Consider the following 23743-nt stretch of genomic DNA (forward strand, 5'->3'; position numbering starts at 1 on the left):
TTTGTAAATTTACCTTCATAACCGTTTTATGTTATTATGACAATGCATTTCACATGTCAAATCTTAAAGTTTATGGAAAGTAAACTTCGGAAATGTTTCAGCAAACGTCATTGTTGGCGGTTGTAGTTACTAAGGCTGAATTAGGTTTTGAAAGACTAGTTCTTAAAATTTAAGAAGCTTTATTTAGACTGCGATGAGTATGGAGGAAATGTGAACCTCTCACCTGCTTCATCTTTTATGAACGTAAGCTAACATCCTAGTAGACACAGGCCCAAGCAGGCTCTCTTATCAGTGGTGTAAATATCAGAGAAGCTAAACTGCTTTTCCATAAACTGTCCCCTGGAGTGGTCCCGCTCGGAACTCTGCCCATTCAGTTAATAACTATCTATGAAAAGAGGGCTAGTGAATAGTGCCGAATGAAGCATAATGGGAACAAAGCGGGCATGGACTGGGAGACACGGTGTAGGAGAAAGAGAGAGAAAAAGGGTTGGGCGAAAATAGGGAAAAGCAGCTTAAATAAGGCTGTGGTGGAAAGCAGGCCTGAGATAGAGTACAGGAAGAGAGTGTGAAAAGTAAAAGCGAGTGAGAACAGGAAAGCCACAAAGTCGTTGGGAGCGATTAATTAGATGCATTGATTTTGGATATTTGACTACATACTGCGACCTTGCTGAACTGTGCTAAATGAATAAGTAGGAAATGGACAATAACAGAATAAACTCACCATTTCTCAAGCGTGTGAGATGCAACAGCAAAATAGAAAATTAATAACTTACGGGCTGAGGTACTCGCAGACAACCAAACACAACACAGGTCAGGTTTTTGCTTTGCACTCTGGAAATTTGTAGCCCCAATTTCATAATCGGATAAACAGCAAGGTGTCCAGCACCTTTGTCAGCGTCCTTTGCTGTGTCCATGGCTCTTGGATTGTGAGCGCTTGTAGCTCACTAACCCGCCTTAGTGACGTAATAGCAATTAGGAAAGCTACTTTCCACGTTAGGAATTGTAGTTCACACGAGTGCAGTGGCTCAAATGGTGGTCCCATCAGTCTGGTGAGGACCACATTGAGGTTCCACACCGGAGCTGGCGGTGTTCTTGGGGGAATGACTCGTTTCAGACCTTCAAGGAACGCTTTAATGGCAGGCACCCTGAAGACCGAGAGATGCTGCCTGTTTTGAAGGTAAGCTGCGATGGCGGATAGATGTATCCGAATAGAAGTGAACGCTAGTTTGCACTTATAAAGGTGTAACAGATAGCAAATGATGTTAGGGATAGATGCATCTAGCGGGTTTATGTCATTGTCTGCACAGTAAATGACAAAACGCTTCCATTTTGCGGCATAGCATGCTCTGGTTGTCGGCTTCCTCGCCTCCTTGATGATGTTCATGCATTCAGGAGGTAGGTTGAGGTATCCAAACTCTAAGACTTCAGGAGCCAGATCGCTAGGTTGAGCTGTTGCGGATCTGGATGCTGAATTTCTCCATGGTTCTGCGTCAAAAGTCTGGGCGTGAGGCGCAGTCTTTGATGCGGTACCACTGAGAGTTCGAGGAACGTGGTGTACCAGGCCTGGCGCGCCCACGTTGGAGCAACTAGGATGAGTGTCATCGAGTGTTGCCTTAGTTTTCTCGCCACCAGTGGTATCAGAGGTGTCGGGGGAAAAGCGTACGCAAATTTGCCTGACCAGGTCATCCATATCGCATTGCCCTGCGATTGCGGGTGTGGGAACCTGGCGGCGAAGCTTTGGCATTTTGCGTTCTCCCTTGTGGCGAACAGGTCTATCTCTGGACGACCCCACCTTTGGAAGTACGGCTGGAGTACTGATGGATGTATCTCCCACTCGTGCATTTGATGGCTGTATCTGCTGAGCAGATCCGCCATCTGATTGTCCTTCCCTGGGAGGTGTTCTGCCATGAGGAAGATGTTCCTCTGAATGGCCCACTTCCACATGCTCTGAGCCAGGTGAGACAGCTGCGGTGAGTGGGTGCCCCCCTGCTTTTGGATGTAGTACATCGCGGTCCTGTTGTCCGTCCGGACTAACACCACTTTGTTGCACAGATGTACAATGAAGGACTTGAGCGCCATGAAGATCGCCATCAGTTCTAGATAGTTGATGTGCATCTTCTGTTGCTGCGTCGTCCATAGTCCCTGCACCGTGTAAGTGAGCAGATGAGCTCCCCATCCCTGGAGAGATGCGTCCGTTGTAAGGATAACCTGTGGCACTGGCTCCTGGAACAGTCGGCCCTTGCAAAGGTTGTGTGGAGTCCACCAATGCAGAGAGTCGTATGCCCGACTGGTAACCAACACTAGGTCTGTTAATTGTCCCTGAGCCTGTGTCCACTGATTTGCTAAGCACTCCTGGAGCGGGCGCATATGCAACCGTGCGTGAGGGACTATGAAGATGCAGGAGGCCATCATGCCTATCAACTGCATGAACACTCTCGCTGGAAGTGAGTGTCTTGGTCTGAACTTTTGGATTAGAGACTGCATGCTGTCTATCCTGACTTGGTTTGGTTGCGCCTTGGCCGTCAGGGTATTGATTGTCGCACCCAGAAACTGCCGGACATGTGCCGGCTGAAGGTGTGACTTTGGGTAATTCAACGAGAAACCCAGGTCGTGAAGGAGGTGAATGGTAGTCGACATGTCCGCGGCGCACTGTTGTTCCGACCTGGCTTGAACGAGCCAGTCGTCGAGGTAGGGGTAGACATGGATGTTCTGCCTCCTGAGGTGCGCTGCTACTGTCGCCAGGCACTTGGTAAACACCCTTGGGGCTGTGGTGACTCCGAAGGGTAGGACTTTGAACTGAATGCGTGCCTTGGATAGTGAACCTGAGGTACTTTCTGTGGGACGGGTGTAGTGGAATGTGGAAATAAGCATCCTTGAGGTCTAAGGTTGCTAAGAAGTCTCCTTTGTTTAACATGGGAAGAATCTGTTGCAGTGTAAGCATATGGAAATGCTCTGACAGTATATACAGATTGAGGGGACGGAGATCCAGAATTGGTCTGAGAGATCCGTCCTTCTTTGGAATGAGGAAGTACAGGGAATATACCCCCGTGCCTTCCTCCCCCACTGGCACGAGCTCGATTGCTCCTTTTTGCAGCATCACCACCACTTCCTGCTGCAATAAGTGCAAGTGCTCTGCGGACATAGGTCTTTGCCTTGGTGGAATGTTGGGTGGAGTGGATTTTAACTCTAGACAATAACCGTACTGGATAAGTTGTCGCACCCACCTGTCTGTGGTGATGTTGATCCAGACGGGCAGGAACTGCTGTAGTCTCCCCCCGACAGGTGTTAAGTGGTCGGGGGGCAGTGACAGAGAGTCACTGATTGCTTGGGGCAGAGGAGCGTGAATTGTTGTTCCCTCTGCCGCGTCCTTTGTTGCTGTTTCCCCTGTAGCCCCTCTTGTTCTGTTTGGGGTACGAGGATTGTGCTCCACCTCTAGGGAATTGTGACTGCTGACCCATCTGTCCTCTGGTGACTCCACGGGCACCTGAGCGACGAAAACTATTGCCACGAAACTGCTGTGATTGTAGGGCCCCCATAGATTTAGCAGTTTCGGTGTCTTTTTTAATTTTTTCTAGGGTGGTGTCAACATCTGGACCAAACAGTCTATCAGGATTGACTGGTTGATTAAGTATGGTTGTTTGAATGTCAGGTTTAAACCCCGATATGCGGAGCCACGCCTGTCGTCTCAGCATGACACTAGTGTTAATGGCCCTAGCGGCTGTGTCCGCGGCATCAAGTGCACACTTTATGGCCGCGTTGGAGATCAGTTGTCCTTCCTGTATAATCATTTTGGTGCCCTCTTGAAACTGTGGAGGCAGGTGTTGCACAATTTGCTCTAGTGTGTCGTAATGTGACCTATCATAACGTGCCAGTAGTGCCTGTGTATTTGCAATACGCCAGAAATTGGCAGCTTGCGCAGCCACTCTTTTGCCTCCTGCCTCTAGCACTTTGGACTCCTTATCCGGGGGAGGAGCTTCACCCGTTGTTTGGGAGTTGGCCCTTTTACGGGCATTTGCGACCACCAGGGAGTCAAGCGGCAACTGTCCCCGAATGTATGCAGGGTCTGCAGGCGCTGGTCTGTACTTTTTTTCAATACGTGGATTGACCACCCTCGCCCTGGTAGGCTCTTTAAAGATGTCCGCAGCATGCTTGAGGACCCCTTTGAGCATAGGCAGTGTCTTTACAGTTCTTTCCGAAACTGAAAAAGTGTCGAATAGAAAGTCTTCTTCAACTGGGTCAGCATGCATGTCCACATCATGATTAGCAGCTGCCCTCTCAATGAGTGCATGGAAACCTGCAGAATCCTCTGTTGGGGATGCACGTGTACTGAAAGCCTGTGGGTCCTGTCCCACATTTTGGGTGCCTCGGTCCCCAATGTCATCATATGAATCCGGCTGTGCACCTGGTTCATTGACTGGGAAAGTGTATTGGTCATCTTCATCATAGCCCTCACTTTCAGAGTGGTCTGGAGACAGAGTTGGGCTCCTTCTTGGAGGGGGCTGGATAGGTTCCATGAGGCCTGAGGCGTCCTGTGGAAACTTTTTCTTCTTCAGGGGGATGACATAGGATTCCACCGGCTGTGAAGTGATCTTCCTTTTGTAAAGGGTCAATTTGCCCGTTTCTGCGTCTATAAAGCACTCCGAATCCTCTTCTGAGTCGAGTACTCGACCTGAAAGTGCCCCTGCCGTAGAAGATTCCGACTTCTTTGGCGTCGATTTTGATGAAAAGGCCTTCGGCGCCTCTTTTGGCGGCAGAAGGAAGAGGAGTTTACTTGCAGGCTTGACCGGAACGTCTGTCGCCTTCTGCGGCGATGGCGCCGGCGCCGACGAAGCAGAGGCCTTCTCCCTAATTCTTTGTAGTGAAGAAGCAATGAGAGACGCGTCGGTGACAGTGGCCTTTGGCACCGACGAGGAGGCCTTGCCTTCGGATCCGACGTTCTGTTGGTCCTTCTGAGGGTTGGACGATGATGCCACGTCCGCCGACCCAGAGTCCTTGGACCGATGCGCAGATGTGCCAGCCTTCGATCCGTGTGACTTTGACGGCTCTGCCTCTACCACGCGTTCGACAAACGAAGTCCCAGTCGGAGCTGGAGCCGTGTCGCTGGCTTTGGCGGGCTTTGCCGGCGTCGCAGCGCTTGTCTTGTGCGTGCCACCCTTCTTAGAGGATCTCTCCTCCGGCGCCGATTTCGACACTGTGGAATCGCCAGATTTCTTCGACTTCTGTGGACCGGAGGTCGACGGAGTCGATGAGGCAGCAGGCTTAGTCGTTTTTGGTGGTACGATCGCCATCTTAGGGACGCCCGAGTCCTTAAGTTTCGGGTCGGCCATTTTAGGTGTAGTCGATACCGTAGCTTTCAGTTTCGGTTTCGATACCCTCTGCGCAGCAAGTATGTCCGTGGCCGGGCCCGAAGGCGGGGCCGTGGCTTGCGCTACGGGGTCTTGGGTAAGGCAGACAGGCGATCCCGTGACCCGCTCTTTATGTCCGTAAACTTCGGGGCATAGCTCGTCCTCTGAGCTATCTTCCGCGGCCCCATAAACCTCTTCGACGTCCCCTACCTCGTCGACGTATTCAAGGCCTTGACCCACGACTCCGTCGTCGCCTTCCGGATCTGCCTCGACCTCCGTCTCAGGCGGGGAGATTTGAAGATGATGGCTGTGGTCCTCCTCTTCTTGGTCGTCGAAGATGTTATCTGGATCCGGGGCCGTTTGTTGGGCCTCAAGGCGCACCGCGCGCCGAATCTTGAGTGTCTTCTTGGACCTGAAACTCGCACAGGCCCTGCAGTTTCCTTCGTTATGGTCTGGCGAAAGGCATTTGTTACAGACCGGGTGCACGTCTATATGTGGGTATTTGGACCCACAGAGCGGACAGAGTTTAAACGGACTCCGCTCCATGTTGGAAACTCGCTGTCGAGTCGCGATGAGAAGGCCTCGATGTCCGAAGAGTGCAAATACTCCGCTGATTCCGGCTCCGAGAGACGGAAGAACTCGAGACCGCACGCAAACAATACCGACGTAAAGAACACAAGGCCTTTTGGCCGTTTAAAGTTATGTTTTCTCGGTTCCGACAGAGAGACGTCGAGACCGCATCCGAACCCAATGGCGGAAAAAAACAATCTGGGGATGGAGCCGATGCCCATGCGCACTGTAGTCCAGGGGAGGGGCCACCTATCTCAGGATACTTCGAAGACTCTTCCAGGACAACAATGTGCGATCATCCGGACCCAACACTAGGCGGCGATCTAATGCTAAGATATGAATTTAGCAGCCCACATGCCTCGAACAATTGTGTACCTGTGCAGGACAGAGTGTTGGTGACACGCTTGTCTTAACGTATGTGGCATAAGGTTTGTATGTTCTGTGGTGTGGCTGCCGGGTTCTGTTCAGAGAATAGAGTAGGTTATGTTGGGACTGACTCCTACCCAGGTGATGTGGCACATTACCGGATGGAAGCTATATGCTGTAACGCAGCACTCCACCAGAGCCATGTATAAAACACGAGGTTTGTTTGCACTGTGCGCACTATTTATAGAGCTTTGAACGTGCAGGCGTTTCACCGCCAATCTCAGGACTCATGCGTTATACAACCGGGGAGTAACAAGCGAGTGCCCTTTTCCACATAGATGGTGTGTAAAGCGGAAATGGTGGCGGCTGCGAGTCCTCCATCAGGAGAAAGTGCAGGAGGGATTGGTCTAGAAAAGGACCTGCAGCACACTTAACAGCAGCGCGCTTGTCTAATTCATTCTTTGTAGTAAGCACGACACAGAGGAGTACACACAAAAGTGTCCAATGCTTCTCCTTAAGGAGGGATATCGCAGCGCCAGGTCATCTTTAGTCGGTAGCACTATTTATATATGTAACAAGTGTCTATTCTTACAACTGCGTCCTACCTACCCTAGAATGTAAAGAGCTCCGATACCCTCAAGGGTCATGTTCGCGCTATACAAACTTTAAAAATAAATAAGTGTACATCAAAAATAAATAACCATATTGCTACATATTAGGAGTTCCTTGGAATGAAAACCCTTGCGTGCGCTATAGTATTTATCAGCGCCTGCAAAGCTGTAATGTAACTTAAGGGTACGGTACGTTCATAGTGGCAGGTCTGGACAGAGGTCTGTTCTGTTTGCAGTACACACCTTCCGAAAAGCAAGTTCTGTGGCTTGTTTCACCTATTAGACTGTGAAGCGCGGTGACGCCACTAGCCGGAAATAGCGCCATAGACATAAATAAAGTGCACGAGGGAGAGTCCTGATTGAGGTTTCTCTGCAAGGACGGCAGCTGAGAGTCAGTCACTGCTCAGGAGAATTCTAGCTGAGTATGTGGTTGACTTATGCCCCAAACGCAAGGGCACTCACGCCGCTACCTTTAACTCGCTCCTCGGAAACCCAGTGCGAGAATGAGATCCTAAAAGGAACGTTCACAACACAGGGTCTGTTATACATAGCCAGGAGTAAAATGTTACCCTGGACTTGCAGCTCCTGGCTTCGTTGCCTCAAGGAAGCAGCAGAATCTCTAAACCTAAACAGGTCTGTTAGCGACCCTTTTAGTTTCAGTAGTTCCCACATTTACTACCCTTCCCCTGACCCTGCAGCAGCTAACCGCATGCAGCTGAAGGGCTAAGAATGGGTCAAGCCGCCCGCTCTTATATGTAGATCCCTGAGAAAAAAATGGTGTGGTATCACTTTGATATGCACATTAGTCCGACATAAAAAAAGGCATTTTTTAAAGGATGCGGTAAATACAGAATATTTACAAAAAAAATTCCATGATGCACTCTAGCGCCGGCGGACTTCTCGGGAAAACTTTGAAAAAGGGAATCAAAACGCAAGCTTTGTCCTCAAAACGAGCCTGTCCGTCTTATAGCATTGTATTTTTTCATCTAGTCTTTCTTGACTCTGTTTAGGTAGCAATGTCTCGTCAATATCTCATTCAGGTGTAGGACTAACAACCCTAGGCTGGTAGCCAAGCTCGCCAGTGACTGGCGCTCGCTTAACAGAGCAAACATTTGCACTTCGCCAAGCATGAACTTGCCTACTTGAGAACTAGTAGTGACAGCGCGGATGCATACTTGAAATCTAACCATGCTCTTTGCAGCCTCTGCTCAGGCAGGTGAAACCAGCACTTAGGAGGAATGCTAAAAGTTTCAATCCGATCCAACTTCATTATTTGCCTGCCACACAGGCCTGGAGAGTTTTTCAACGCCAATCAGCCGACAATTGTAATCGCAATGAAAACTTAAAAAGAGGGCAGAAGGAGCGGGTGTGTTTCTTTAAGAGAATGCGTTTGCAAAGTGGGGGCTCAGAATTGTTTTTGCATGCCACAGAAATGCAAACAGAACAAGCGGGGTCCCAAAAGCGAAAGAGGATCGCGCCGGAGCTGGTCTTTATGAGACCATGTATTTAAACACATGGCCCCATAAAGACAAGAAATCGCTTACGATAGAAGAAAAAGCAGGCGAGCCAGTCCAAGTGGGCCGGCACAAAAAGCCAAAGGGAGGCAACAGATATATCGCTCATTTCCAATGGCTGGACACCGTTTAGCATAAACGGTGATGCCAGCCAATGGATATGAGGGGCAGGACTAACTAACAAGGCTCATAATGAATCTTAAGCCAGCGTTCACCAAAGAGAATGACACAAGCCAATTACAAATATGGGAGGAGAGTGGACGAGGCATCCACAGCATACTGTACTACAGCATGCCTCGCAGAGCGAGCACTGTATGCGCACTGCCGCTAGGCTCGGCTGAATAAAAAAGTTGGTAAGTCAGAAAAATTGGGGTGAGCAAGGGCCATAATCACAAGTGAACACCACAGGTTATGTATGTAGAAGGGTCTGTACAACTTTTTACTCAATCCAGCAAGTCAATGTATAGGTGATTAGCTAAACATATATTTCAAAGTACCTGTTATCACTGCGCTACAAACAACGTCTGGCTAACCTCGTAACAGAAATGCTGATGTATCTGTTTATAAAAAAATTAATAAAATACTTTGAAATCAAAAAAGATTCAAAAACAAAACGAGTCGCGCAAAAGTATAGAACACACTTCATGTGCTTATTCTGTAAACTACTTAAATGTTATATATCTCAAGCCGAGCTTTTAGATTTGTTTTTTCTCTCATAATCAGCATTGTAACAGCCAGAAGGGTTAGCTGGTACATCTAGCGTTCCAAAAAGATGCTGTTTCTTATGGTCTAAAATGAATTGTAATACATAGTAACTGAAAAAGTAGATACAAAGATAATAGCAGTTATCACTACCCAGATTGCACTGAAAACAAAACACCTAATGTTCTATGAAAATATCAAACCCCAAATAGTGAACCAGGCCACCTGTAGGAATTTCAAAAAATGATTATATCTAGCATCCTAAAGCATTCAAGCGAAACAAAATATTTGGTACAGAATGCCAAAGGCATACATTCACACTGTGGTTTAAAAATACTCACCATAAGGATCTAAATTCACACTCATTATGGCTGCACCTGGAAACTGTTATGCAAACATGAGGCGTGCAACCAGGCATAACTCTTCAAAGACACCAAGCTCTCCAATGCACTAACTGTTGAGTCAGCCATTTGTTCTTGGATTTGCAGTTGCTACAAAGCAACTTTCGAGTCCAGACAGCAAAACCGACATTTTACCACTGCTTGAGGCACAGAAAATTCTGCAAACTAGCAATTCAGCATAGCATTATGGTAGCTGCCTGAGTCGCCCTCAAAAAGTGGAATTATAAGCGTTCCCAAGGCCACGTCCATGGCAATAAAATCTTATCAATGGATTCTATGGTCGGGTCATTGTATACACAATAAGGAGCAGAAACGGTCAGTCTCGGTAAAGCCAGATGTAGCCAAATTCTATAGATGACACATTTAATACCGCCAAGGCTCCGATATATCTGTATGAACACTAAAGGCTTGAGCAAAAGCCTAGGAGCCATTTACGGCACCTGGTAAATAACAATACCACAGGAATCATTTACCAGGTACGATAAATAACACCTATTAAGAGTTTCTGGGGACTAGCATGCCGATTTTGGTATTTAACACACCAAAATACGCCTAACACTAAGTACCGTATGCTTGTCCCTGTTAAATTTTGGCAGGTTTGAGCTAGCAAAATGTAACAAATGGGTATTTAACATAGTTGATAATTATCAGATGCATTAAATACCTTCCAACTTGTAATCCCGGCCTATGCGTACACAGGGTTATGCATGGGTCGGAATGTAATGAGTAGCTTGCAGAGGGAGCGGGAGAAAGACACACAACTTGTCATCTATGGACAGTGATGTACCACTGAAGCACAGAGCCACTGAACTGACCCAAGTAGCACTGGTTGGGGCTTACGGCGGCAGACCCTGGATCAGGAATGGGTTTCACTGAAGGCACACAACCATCAGTTACGTTTCCCACCCAGCATTTGTAGAAACCCAATAAATATAAAAACAGAACTAATCTGAACACTACCACATGAAGAGAAGGGATATGCCAGAATGAGGGTGAGCTTGCATCACCAAGCCTGCGCTTCAAAATCAATGCACATACTGTTCTAAGATAACAAAATATAAACATTTTTATTCAATCCAACTAATATTCACACCAGACAGAACTGATGAAATTACTACCATTGCCCATCACCAAGTCCACGAGAGCCATTATAGAAGTCCTGGACCACCATTCACATTCTCTCTAACAAGGCATGGCATTTCTCTCCAGAGGTGTCCACCAAACTTCACTACAGTGACGGGATCATTCACCTGGGGTATTCTGCCCCGAACTTTACAGGAAAAAATAAGTACTTTAGCTCTCAAAAGCTTAATCAACTAATCTTTTCAATTTTTGGTCGTCCTTCATTTCCATACTCTGCTGCCAACAGATGCTCGAGACACCTCTTTAATCTGGTATTTCAAAGGCATACAAGCTGCTGGGCATGAAGATTCACCGAGGGCAGGTTTAGACCACAGTGGCCTCTCAAGCAGAAAGTGCACTGAAAATAGGAGAGTTTGGACTAAGGGAGTTGTGGGTAAACTGTATTAAGAGATGGGGTGGTGTACATCAGGCTGAAGCTACATTAGGACCAGACAGCTAATGTCAATCCCTGTAAAGTGGCATGATTTCAAACCCATCGTTAAAGTACTGGTGTAACAGCACAAAATACTTTGAAGAACTGGTTCCTCATTAAGTCCCAACCGATCAGTCCAACTTAACCAACGATCTATCCCTCAATCTCACTAACACACAAGCGCATACTTTTTAAACGCGGAATCGCGACTCAAGATCACAACCCAACACAAGTACTTCTGAATGGGCTAAATTTAAAGAGCTTTTCTGATTTGCTTTCAACTAATATCGGCACAAAATAGGGGTATCAACTGAAGTCTGAGAAAGTCACTACCCCTATCCAAATGAATTTCAACTTCCCCTTAAATGATTTTCTATTAACGCCAGCACTTTGAAGTAATCAAAAGGCAACCCGTACAGCTTAGAACTACTACATAATTGAATCAATCTCCCTATATATTTCTAGCCTTGAACCCCAAGGAAAAGGGTGTTCAGCCTAGTGTCCCAAGTCTGCGGATATTTGATCTACCTGTTCGAGGCAAGTTCCATTTTTATTTACCAACAGTTTTATATAACAGAAAAAACTAAATATGGTGGAAGGCGTCAGTTTATCAGACTCCCATTCATTCCAGTATGCTCAATCACTATTTTCCTCTGTCGACCCCCTCCCTCCCCACAAAAGTTATCAAATGAAGAGGCTATTCACTCTCGTAGCCAGTGTTACAATTTCCTGTGCCAAAGGAATTGCACACCCAGAGTTCAAGAATGATTTAAGAATTACAGGAATGTATTACAGGTTTCCAAGATGCAAATTATAGCAAGTAGTCAGTACAGCCACAAGGGAGGTTCACAAAAACAGTCAGCAAAAAGAATGAAATGTGTTGCTTTGTTCAGAAATTGGGAGTTTCCAGCATTAAAGTAGTTATGGATCCAAATCATCAGATGTCGCTGGATATGAAAAGCATGCTGGTCAGGTGAGAGAAATTAAGAGTGTAGAGCCTTATACGTTATGCAAGCAAATATTAAATTAAGCATCCAGAGTGAACCAATGGGGTGCCATGTTGATTACAGTAAGGTGCTCCAACGGTTATAATTCGAGATGTCAAGGTGGAATTGTGAGAAAAAAAATAATTACATAGCCTCAAAAGCTGTGCGGAAGACATTTGTCAGGAAGCGGTAGTGATTTTCACAGAAAAACGATTTTATGGAGTATCATTATTAAGAAACCATTTCAGCCAAACTGTTTAATAGAAATTTTCAGAACGAATGGCATTGACCATTTCATAGAAACCGATTCACAGAAGGTCTTCGTTTGAAACTGACTTTTGTATGCTTATTTTTTAAAGGTGTAAATACAACAGTTGCAGATCTTACTTTCAGAAACAATTTTGTTAGGAGTTTTTATTTCAGTGCTTTACTTCAGGGAGCACTAGTTCAGATTTACATATTTTACATGGTCTAACAATTACTTTGGATGCTTTACATTTGCTGACTCCTCCACTCCTAAATACAATCTTCCCCCGACCTCTCTCCCTAAACATATGTCAATTCTCCTCCCCAAAAACACCTCATCACACCTAAACCCCACCCATCCCTGAACCCTAAACCCCCTCACTACCCCTAACCTCCACCGATCCCTGACCACTTAAAAACCCTAACAATACACAAACTCTACCCATCTCAGAATCCTAAACAAACACTCAGTCTTTAAACACCACCCATCCATGACTGCAAAAAAACTCGCCAATAATTGTCACCAATCCCTGATTCCATACCACCCTAAACTCCACCCAATCCGGATCCCCCCCTAAAAACTCTTCACCACCCCTAACCATCGCTGAGCCTTAAAAACCCTCACCAGCCCTAAACGTTGCTTCCATGAACCCTAAAACAACTACACACCCATAAAATATACTCATTCCTGAAACCTAAAAACCCCTGATCATCCTTAAACAGCATTACCAATCCTTGAAGCAAAACCTCACTAGTCTTAAACTCCACCCAAATGTATTGTACTTTTGGATTTTCCTTTAACTTTCAATTGATTTGTATTGCCGTAAAATTGCTTACCCATTAGTCAGTTTCTTCAAATATGGCTTCTCAGTTTGTGTTTCGATTAATTCACATACACCGCAGGAAGCAATTGCATTCTATTCATGAGGTGGAGTTGTTCGATAACATATTTCATGCCGCATTGGTCTTGTTAATGCATTGTGAAATATATGTCGAAGATGAATTTATGATTTTTGATTCAGGAGGGAAATCTTGAGTTTTTAACATGGATAGCCAAGAGGGATCAAATGCGGTGGAGTATTTAAGGAATAAGTATGCACCATAAACTAATTAATGAAATGTTAGTCTTGGGTACTGTGGTTTTACCATTAACAGCTTTTTATCCTCTACATCGAATCCTTTCCCTTGAACTACCTTGGTTCTTTTGGGGTTTTTCTCTTTGTCCAACAGACTCAGGCTTTGAAAGGAGGGATCTTTCTGATCAACTGCACCATGGTGTAATCTGCCCATATCAGCTTCTCTATGACACACACACCTCAACACCCCCCTCCCCTTTAGATTGGTGGTCTTCAAGCAAAAAGTTTACAGGCCTTGTGACTGTCCTTATGGGTGCAATTGTGGCAACACTATAGGCAAAACAAAGTGGGGTTACATTTTCTCCATCTCTTTCGTCAACACCCCGCCCCCTCCACCCCCCACAAGCACATTTTCCAGACCAGGTTATCGAAATTCTGGTTATAAATTCCTTTTCTGGAATGCTATGCCCTGGAGTCCGCGTTCTATACAGTTTGTGCACGCTTTCAATTTTAGTAGTGGTTTGAGCTATGCAGTGTGGGCTAATAATTTTTTAACTGAAGAGGGGGCAGCTTACAAAAGCTTGTGGAGGTCTGGACAGACTTGGTAGAGTTCCCCTTCCTATGTTTCAGACAATGAAAAACTGCCTCTGTGGTTCGGAAGGAAAAAATGGTCCCCAAGATACCACGGTTTGGTCGCTGCGGATTAATTCAGTTCTCCACAACCTAATCTTTGACAAACTACGGAGCTGAATCCCAGGGCAGGATGATGTGTGTAGCTCCAAGCTGCTCTTGATGTTTGCAACGTCTACGAGGGAAGGGCTTAATCAACTTCAAAGTTATCAACCACTGAGCAAGTCTACAAGGACAAACATGTTGCTGAAAGGTTTCCCGTACACATAGAACGGAAGAGGAGTGGCCCGGTTTACAGCACTTCCCTGGTATGGATGGAGGTCGCATCAAAATAGTAAAGTGGTGTCTCCGATAGTCAGATTGGAACACTATCCACAATGTGAACATCTAACCTGAAGGAAGAGAATGCTACTGTTTAGTCAGGAGATCCATTTGACTTAACAGGACACTTTTGGATGGAGGTTATGAATTCTGGTTTACTGAGCTCTGCTGTCAGTTTTGTGGAAGATACATGCTGTTAAATGCTGACATCTATATCTTTGTGGTTTGTATTTGGTCTTGTATTAGATATTGTGTTCGGGTTTTTCCCTCTCAGTGGTTGGTTGCTGCTGTAGTGAGTAAGTTACCCAACCTAATAAGAGACTGGTGCCTTGTTGGTGCAGCATTGTGTCTTAACATGTTCGGTTTCGTTTTGGAATGTCCTGTGGAGCAAAGCAGACCGTACGATCTCCGGCGTACAGAAAATTTACCTGTCTTGGTTTGAAAAAACGGTACAAAAGGGGGTGGTGATGGACGGAGCATCTGAATCAATCAAACACTCACACCCAGTCAAAAGATCTGGGTTTAATCCATCACCGTTCTTTAGCCCACTCTGCCATCCCAGTTCAGACATGGCTATATGTAAATCAGTCTGACCCTGTGGCTCATGGGAAGAGTCCAGCCCGATAATTAAGTGGAAATTGCTGATCAGAAATTACTCAATTTCCTGTAATGGCAGTTTTCCAGCAATGGTAGCTTTCATTTATTCACATGCCCAAGACAGGCCTTTAGGCCGGAAAGCCCCAGTAAAGTTAAATAGCAGTAAACGGTGTTTAAATGGCCATGGGCTTTAACAGTTTAGTACCATTACCACCTCCGTTGCAGCAATATAAACTGTAGCCGATGGGGTGAAACCTCGCTTACTACCACTAAAGGTTACTAGAGCTCAGATTTCACAGCACAAATAGGGAGTACGCATGATAGAAACAAGCATCTGCCCAGGAAAAAGGGGGAGCCACATGTGAATACAAGAAAGATACCAACGCTGGAAAACTGAAGTTACCAGGTAAGCAACTGATTTATTCTCCAACCTTCAATCTTTCATATATTTGTATGCTTGAATCCAAATAGCAAGAAATATATAACATACGACTAAAGCAGGAGTCAGGCTCCTCTTTACGAAAACAATGGACCTAGCTTCTTCTTGCTTTGTGATGTAGTAAATATAGGGCGTGCTTATTAGTCGCAATCAATAAGGCTTCAATGGAAATACTGATGACTGAATTTTTATTTTAACCGCATCATTGCTACTGTATATTCCCGTGCTGTTCTGCAATTTTCAAAATCCGTTGTTATGTGACAAGGTCAACTCGTCAAACGCACAGCGCAGGTAACACCCATGACGAGTTGACCTTGTCACAAGCCTCGAAGGTGTTAAGTCGAAAGAGAGCGCTGTAGACAGAGGGTGGCAATTTTCAACAGGGCTTCAAGGGAGACTGATTTCTTCACCATCTTCTGCATCCGTGGATTTTCATTTTTTTCAGGAATGCGTTTCTGAAAACATTAAATGTTTGCCCTTGAGTGGGTGGCTGCATGTGCGTCAAGAACCAAGTGCAATTATGGAGGCTACATTCACTTTTTTTTACGCCATCTTCATGGAAGTGGTTGATGGAGCACTTTTGACAATATCTCCCCAGATGAAGCAGCCCCTTTGGCAGGGAGAACGTTGTTTTCCAGCAGGTGCAGTGCCAACCTCCCAACTCTGTCCCTTCAGTCTTGGAAGGAAAGGTTTTTACAAATCTCAGATGAAAAGCCTTGTGAGTTTTGTAAAAACCAATAAATACATTGTGCATGTGGGTTGTATGTGTACATTTTGTTCTGTCCAGAGCCCAAGCTGGTCCAGAACGGGGATATTTACTAAACATTTTTTCATAAACATAATTCCAGATAGGTTAAAATGGCATGGACGGTAATTTTAATTATGCTTGAGTCATCACAGTGATTTTGGTAATTCAGTGACACTTTGACAAGGCAAGAGGGAAAGTACCAGGTTAGGGTTGCAAAATGATCAGGTGAAGCTCTTCTCCGGTACTACCTGAAACATGATGTGCAGTAGTGAGCTGAACTATAGTGGCCTGTAAGGGGAAAAGGAGATGTCACCACATGATCAGCATGACTGCAGGTTATCTACCTAGAGGTTAATGCTGGTGACTAGCATGGTCCAGAGAAGGCTTTGTAACAGGTGTGAAAAACTATAACAAGTCGGTAAAAAAACAAAGGTCAGGGTTGACTGGATGGTTTAGCTTACCCAGGTGAGGTTGTGTTACAATTTTGTTTTGAGCGCATGATCTTTTGGGATTAGACCTGAATTTGCAGTTCCTCTCTGTTGCATACTTGGCAGTCAGGTCCTCATTCCTTTTTTCTTGGGTCATGTTCTACGTTTCCTTTTTGTAATGAGGGCAGTTCTATGCAAGTTATTTTTACATTTGTTTCCTTTAATATGTTCAAGAGCAATAGAGCATCAAAGATATCAGTCATGAGGGAGATTGAGAAAATAGATGGGAAAAAGTTGTTACAGGGCCTGCACTGGAGCTAAGCAAACAACAAGCATTTACAATGCAATGGTTTCGCCTTTGGAAAAGTTAGAGCTATTGGCATTGTAAATGACAAAATTTGTATTTGCGTTGGTTTTGAAAACAGATAAATAAATGGCATTGTCATTTACATTGCCATTAGCTTAATCTCTGCAGTAACTCTGCAGTCCCTAGCACTCCATAGCACTCCCTAGTCACTAAATAAAGAAATACGGCTGCTTTCTTCCTCTATCAGTGGCTTTCGGCTGATGAATCATTTTGCTATTTCCTAGTTTTCCATCTTTCGTTTAGGGGATGCACGGCCGGACCCAGTAACATGTCTGCAATAGTTATAAGAACCCGCCCGGAGTGGTAGGCGGAGCTATTGTATAAGTTGTTTACTGAGATTTTGGAAACGGGGAATATCCTGGAAAACTGGAGAGGCGCAATTATCAGGCCTATCCACAAAAAGGGAGATATAAAAACTCCCAAAAAATTATAGGCTGATTAACCTTTTAGAAGTGGCAGAAAAAAATATTTGCAAAAATAATCTTGGGAATGTTAAAGGAGTGGGCTGACTCAAATCATATAGTGCCCCCAGAACATGGGGGTTTCAATGAACTCCATTCTACAATTGACCGTTGCTTTGCGCTCTGGTCCATTGCGCGTACGTCTGTCGGGCAGAGGGGGAAGTTATTCTGCTGTTACGTAGACTTCCGCGCAGCTTTTGATCTGGTAAAAACATGACATTTCAAAAGACCTTCTAAGGCTAATTCAGGAGCGACACAGGAGTACCTGGGCCCAGGTCATTATAGACACAAAGGGGACCTTAACACAAAAATTACAACTTAACAATGAACTTAGGTAGGGGTGCGTACTAGCTTCCTTACTCTTCTGTCTATTTGTTATTGATCTGCCTGCGGTCCTCGCGTCTGCCAAAGGATTTAGCCCCAGAATAAATGGTAAACATGTGGCATTCTTCCTGTTTGCAGAAGACCTGGTGATATTAGATCAAACAGAAATAGGTCTACAAAGGAAACTAGACATGTTTAGAGAATACTGTAGGTGTACAAAATGAGTGGTACATATGGATAAATCCAGGAAGCTTTGTTTTGGGAAGAAAAAGGGTAAATTTAGATGCCATCGAGGCCGTGAGAAGCTTGGCTTCGTTAGCGAATATTAGTATCTTGGGGTCTGGTTTGAGAGGTCCCAGAAATGAAAAAAAAAACATTGAGGTGCAGAAGATCAGGGCCGTGGCCTTGTGAGCGGCCTGATAAAATTCAATAGGGACTTTAGAAAAATGTCATATAGACCTGTTTTGAAAGACTGTGTAGCAGTGCTCCCCCAGCAATTGCAATAAGGAGCCGAGCTGTTATATATTAGTGGCAAAAGTAGGTGGGATGCTGAGGAGGGGAAATGCTGAAAGAGATTATCGTCCCTCCCCGGCTCTGCCATGACCCAAGCAATAAGAATAGAAACTGGCATGACATTGTGGAATATATTGGCTACGGTGGTGCTAATAAGATTCTGGAAAAGATTGCTTGGGGGGGGAGAACAGAAAGTTTATCAGTGGTGCAAAAAATTAAATCCTGCAACGTGAACTACAATGGGCAAAAATTGTTGTGAAAAATTAAATTTAGGGGCTCTCTGTAGGGATATGAAAGTAAAACTGAGCCAGCAGAACCTAAAAACTGAAATCTGAAAGAGTGCATTAATGTTGCTAGGTAAAGAACTGTCCTATAAACTTGACTATCATTATTTAAGTGGGAAAAAATTGGTACAATTTATGTTAAAATCTTGGTGGAATAAAGAGAGATCTATGTATGTTTACATCACAAAATCAGTTGTTAAGAAGTGAATTATTGAGAAGAGTTTGACTCAACCCCCGTCAGATAAATTATGTGTCAAAATGTTAAATGGTCCAATCAGGAGGCAACTGCACTGGTGGTCTAAATACTAAGGGGCAGATTTACAAGCCCCTTGCGCCACTTTTGCGTCACTATACCCATGTTAAAAGTGACGCAAAAGTGGCGCAAGGGGCTTGTAAATCTGCCCCTAAATGCGGTGTGTTGCACATTTTTCTGGACTGTTTAAAGGTTATACAGCAGCAGAGAGTTTTTACATCCAATATTTTAGCTGGTCGAATAGGAGGAATCCTAAATTCCAATCCCGGCTTCCCTATTTCCGATGTGTGATTGTGGGCGAATCACATTCTCTTCTTTGCCTCAGCTTGCTTGTCCTTAAGAAAATGTGTAAATTCCGGCCAAAGCTTTACATAAAAACTGAACTGGGAATAAAGTAAGCTCCGCCGAAGAATCCGAAAGAGCCCTGAGGATGTTAACCCCTGTGGGGTTAGAGTGAGAAGCAATGTCCTGGTCCGAACACATGAGAGGGGGGGGGGGGGGGGGGGGGGGGGGGGGCAGACCACTGAGGACTCTCAGTGGGTAAATGCACACGCAGCCGAGAGCTGTGTGCATCATGCACGCCACTGGTCTCCAACCCCTCTGACGACACTCCATTTAGGTCCATTGGTAAGTCCTGGTCTGTGGGCATGATTGAACCGCTCGTGGGGTTAATGCACCTGCCGCGGTCGTTTCTCGGCATACCGCAGTCCAAGGGTTTCGAACACGGCTAGAGTAATCGGTATTATAACTCATCGGGCTAATGCACTGCCTGCTGCAGGGTCTTGTGTGCAACTTGACAATGGCTGGTCTAACCGCAAGGACATAGTCCTGCAGGTAATTGCGCCTGCTGCAGAGAGCGTACATGCTACAGGTTGTGTGCTCCAGACACAGCAAGAGAGCTGGACGCGTTAACATACCACTCCCTGCACAACTCTAAGCATGTCCTGCAAGTTACGGGGTGCTGTCCCATCAAGGTGGCTCAGCGGGTGAATGCACAACCTGCTCAGGTGCTCTGTACCCTGATGAACACTGTGAACATGTCATTCACCAGCTGCGATATCAGCGAGCACTCCATGTCACATACCCTAATGCCAGTGAAATAGATCGCGGGGTTCAAGCTCCTGCTGCGCACATCTGTGCATACCCCGTAGAACACAGCATGAGTTACCAGGGGAGGCGACTCAGCCTTTCATCCATTCGAGGTTGATAATAGGAGTACCGATCAGCTGAATAGTGCTACCTAAAATCCTACATACATTACTTACAGCGCCCAGACGCAGGTCCGCATGGGTTTGTGCTGTACTGATGACGGACGTAAGCGTGCTCTTTTGATTTGAAAATGTGATGTTTCCAGCATGGAAGAAAGATTTTGTCATAAAAAAACAGTAAGTTTTCTCGAATTTCTTTTCTACTCCGCAGTCCCTGACTCTAGCATGTCTTCTTAATACAGAAAACAGACCCTCCCGGAATATGACAGGTTTTCACATCACGCTTTTTGGGAGAATTTGAGATTTAAATCCCATGCCCGGAGGAGGTGGAAGGGGGAGCAGGTGTCTTTTAGAGGCAAGGGGGAAGGGTTCACGAAATGGCCGACACAATTGTGTTAAAAAATAATGATCTCACATTTTTTCACAGAAATTGCACCTTCTTAGAAACTTTTTCTTTGATAAAGTAACTTACCCTGAAGCTCCGTGATGCGCCGAGGACCCCTGCCCGCCCCATGAGCCGCCCCCATCCACAGATAGAACAGCGGCCGGCAGTTGCTCGGGTTTTGAGAGGGTCACAATTAATGTGTATTTTTTTATTCTGGTGTGAAAGAACAAAAACTTCTAGACCTTGCACGCTCCACCTGTGTTCTTATCTGTCAATTTCCAGGAGGAGGGGCTAACAAAAAAAGTGAATTATTTCAGCTGAAGGAGGAAGAAAGAGGGGGGCTGGGAGGGAATTAATTGTTTACGGTGACATCACCAAGGCTGGCTTATAAAATGAATGGCTGGGGCGCTCTCTCCGGCAGAAGTCTTGAACCAGCAGGGAGAGAGGAAAAGGCGTGGAGGCCAGGAAGAAGGGAAGGCTCGTGCAAGAGCAGGGTTTCGGCTTCAAGTTTCGTGTCTCTCCCGCTGTGGTCCGGCGGATCCGCTTTATTTATTTATTTTTGCACACTTTATTCTGGTGCCTCTTTTTTTTTTTTATCCGTGTTCTATTTTTTTGGTGTCGCTGCCCGCCTGCTGCTTCCCAGCACTGCCTAGCAGCTGCAGACCCAGGATGCACGCTTCACACTTTGCGGCTTGGGGACTCTTGCTGACGGCGCTGCTGTGCTTGGAGTCCGAGGGGAAGCCACTGTCCCAGTCCCAGCAGAGGGTAAGCCCGTGTGCTGCTGTGTGTCATCGTGTGCACATGCTTGCCTCATGCAACGCGGGGGTCATGATGATTCAGGCTGGTAGCGGGAGACCTCACCTGTGTTCAAATCTCGGCGTCCCCGCTCGGCCAGAACAGTGTGATCTTGGGCGAGGCAGGACATTTGAAAAGTTTGAATTGATTTAGGGAGGGTTTATATTGTGAACCCTGCACGTTTCTAGATTGCACCGGGGACTGAACTCTTTATTACGCTCCAGCCCGGCCGGTCTCAGGACGCTCCTCCGCCCGCTCTCTGTTCTCCAGGGAGCAGCGGGGGGGGGGGGCAGAGACGACAGGCCGGGGGCTGGAGCACTCTTTCAGGTCCCTCGGCGAGGTCAGGTCAGTCTTCCCCGGGCCCGGCGGTGATCGCGGTGAATTCTCGGCTCCTCCAGTCGAGCGGGCCAATCCAGACACGGCAGAACGGGCGAGCCTCCAAAGCACCCGGGAGTCAGCCTATGGCAGTGCGGCTCCCGGGTCAAGCCTGCGATGACGCTCCTCGCCCTAGCCAATCACCACACGGCAACAGTGGTGACGCTGCGCCGCACGGGCCAATCCCGTCGCGGCGTTTGGTGAGGGGGCTCGGCTCTCCCGTCCAATCGGAGAGCAGCGGGCTCGTTTTCGGTCGCGTTGGTACCAGCAAGGTACGGGGTCCTTCGTCGGGGGTTTACTGATCCCGGGTCGCGGTGGTGAAGCTGCACACAGGTTATTTTAGTGCGCTCTGCTCGGGGAAGGCTCACAAACCTTCAGTCTGCACCAAACACGTGTGTCGATGGATTCGGGGGCGTTCCCGGCGTCGCGTGACGTCGGCAAAAGCCAAAGAATCTCGGGAACGCCCCCGTGTCTCCTCCGGCCATGACGGACGCCTCTCTGTTCCAATGGCTAGCCTCCATTTATGGAGCTAGCCAATGAAGCAGAGGGGCGTGTTCAAGTCACCCATACTAGAAACTACAGATTTCTCTGGAGGCGGAGCCTAACGGCTCCGTCCCCCAGCGAAACCTAAAAATGTAAGCAAGGGTAAAACAAACACTAGTGGGAGAAACACAAGGATACGACAAACTTAACTGTGTTCTCTTGTTGGATCCCATGTCCTCTAATGGACATATCGATATATTCAAAGGTGAAGCAAAATGTTTGATACCAAAGTCAAGCTTTATCTTGTCAGTGCTTGGGATGCGTTCATTAACAGTGTGGCTCTGGATTAACTTGTGTCCTTTTCATTTCTTTTTCTTGTCCTTCTGATTAGAAGGGGGACTCATCCTCGTCAACTTGTAGCATTAATCTTGTGCTCACATTTTATTTGTAAACCTTGCTTTCAGCCATCTTGCTCTGCTTAAAGTGGACTTTGTGTACTGTCTCCAGATGTATCAAAACATTTCCACACTTACCCTAGTGCCAAGTACATGGGTGGGAGAATGCTGAAGGCTTGATAATTCAGCAGAATGCCTATTGAAGCACCTTAAGGGATTTGGCGTGATAAACGTAAAGAGCCCATTTATGTTCAATCCATTAGTGGGCACCTGCAATCAGGTTTTAGGGTACTGTGATCTGCTATTTAATGATTTCAGAGTAACCATTTCAAGAATTCCAACCAGAATGGCTAATTTGATGATGACAGAGATAGGATCTTTAATGACATTCACACGAGCGAGTATACAGAGTAGGATTCCATTCACACTGGAGGCAAAGCCACAGGGATTAAAACTACTATCAAACTTGAGAGGTTAAGAAAACAAGAACTCACAGTGGTGGTATTTAACGACTTTGAAAAAATACATTGAAATCAAGCAGACACCAAGAGGTCTAAGGGTTATCTTTCCCTCTTTTGAGGACTTAGACCTGGATTTGCTTAGTGACTGGGCGAATCTGATAACCTCAACCTCATATGGAATGATGGATTTATTGATAAAACATGCTGAAAGTAAAAGAGCCAAACTCTTAGATGAAATTGAAAGTATGGAGTAAGAAATTAAATCCCTGAATCTCAGAGAAGCAACAGAGAAAAATTATACGATTCTTAAGGAGGTACTTATTGCGCCTCAAAACTACATTAGAGAAGAAAATAAGGAAAATCTAGAGACAAAAATAATTATAAAAATTGCAGATCTGTACGCTCGTTAAAAGATTTGATGAATACAAACCAAGAGGGGGGTTGGAAAATCCTAGCAAACCTAGACAAGTGGCCTCCATATCGGCAAGTGAGTCCGATTTGTTGAGCATAAACAGTGAATTGAGTGAAGCTAGAAGTGAAACACATTAATACAGTAGGCAATACAAACTCAGGAATACGTTTGTCAAATTTTTAAACAAACTAAAAAGATACAGGAAGGGGAACAGAGTGAGGTTCCAAAAGAAGGACTCAGGAGGAAGAGAACAAGGGGGGGGGGGGGGGGGGGAGAAAAAACCGAAGTCAATCAGGAAAAAAAAAAAAAGGTGCCAAGATCAGCTTGACGCCTTCAAAAGAACAGAGTGCTGGAAGGGGGATGTAAACTCTTCTGATACACCAAATTTTCTTGTGTCCTCTGTAAATGCGAATGATGTCTATTGTGAATTTGTCAAAACCTGAATTATCTGATGCTGAGGTCACTGTACTTCACAAAGGACTAGGTTTTTGT

At 45.8% G+C, this 23743-nt stretch overlaps 1 protein-coding gene and 1 pseudogene across 1 annotated transcript in view; both read right to left on the reverse strand.

Annotated features, from left to right (window-relative positions):
- Positions 1-23743, reverse strand: part of PPP2CB (protein phosphatase 2 catalytic subunit beta) — a 237294-nt gene that overhangs the window by 141594 nt on the left and 71957 nt on the right. The gene's annotated exons all lie outside the window — the stretch shown is intronic.
- On the reverse strand, positions 3187-5891 carry LOC147728028 (uncharacterized; annotated as a pseudogene).

This window comes from Lissotriton vulgaris, chromosome 3_1 (assembly GCF_964263255.1).
Source record: "Lissotriton vulgaris chromosome 3_1, aLisVul1.2, whole genome shotgun sequence".
Classification (NCBI taxonomy): Eukaryota; Metazoa; Chordata; class Amphibia; order Caudata; family Salamandridae; genus Lissotriton; species Lissotriton vulgaris.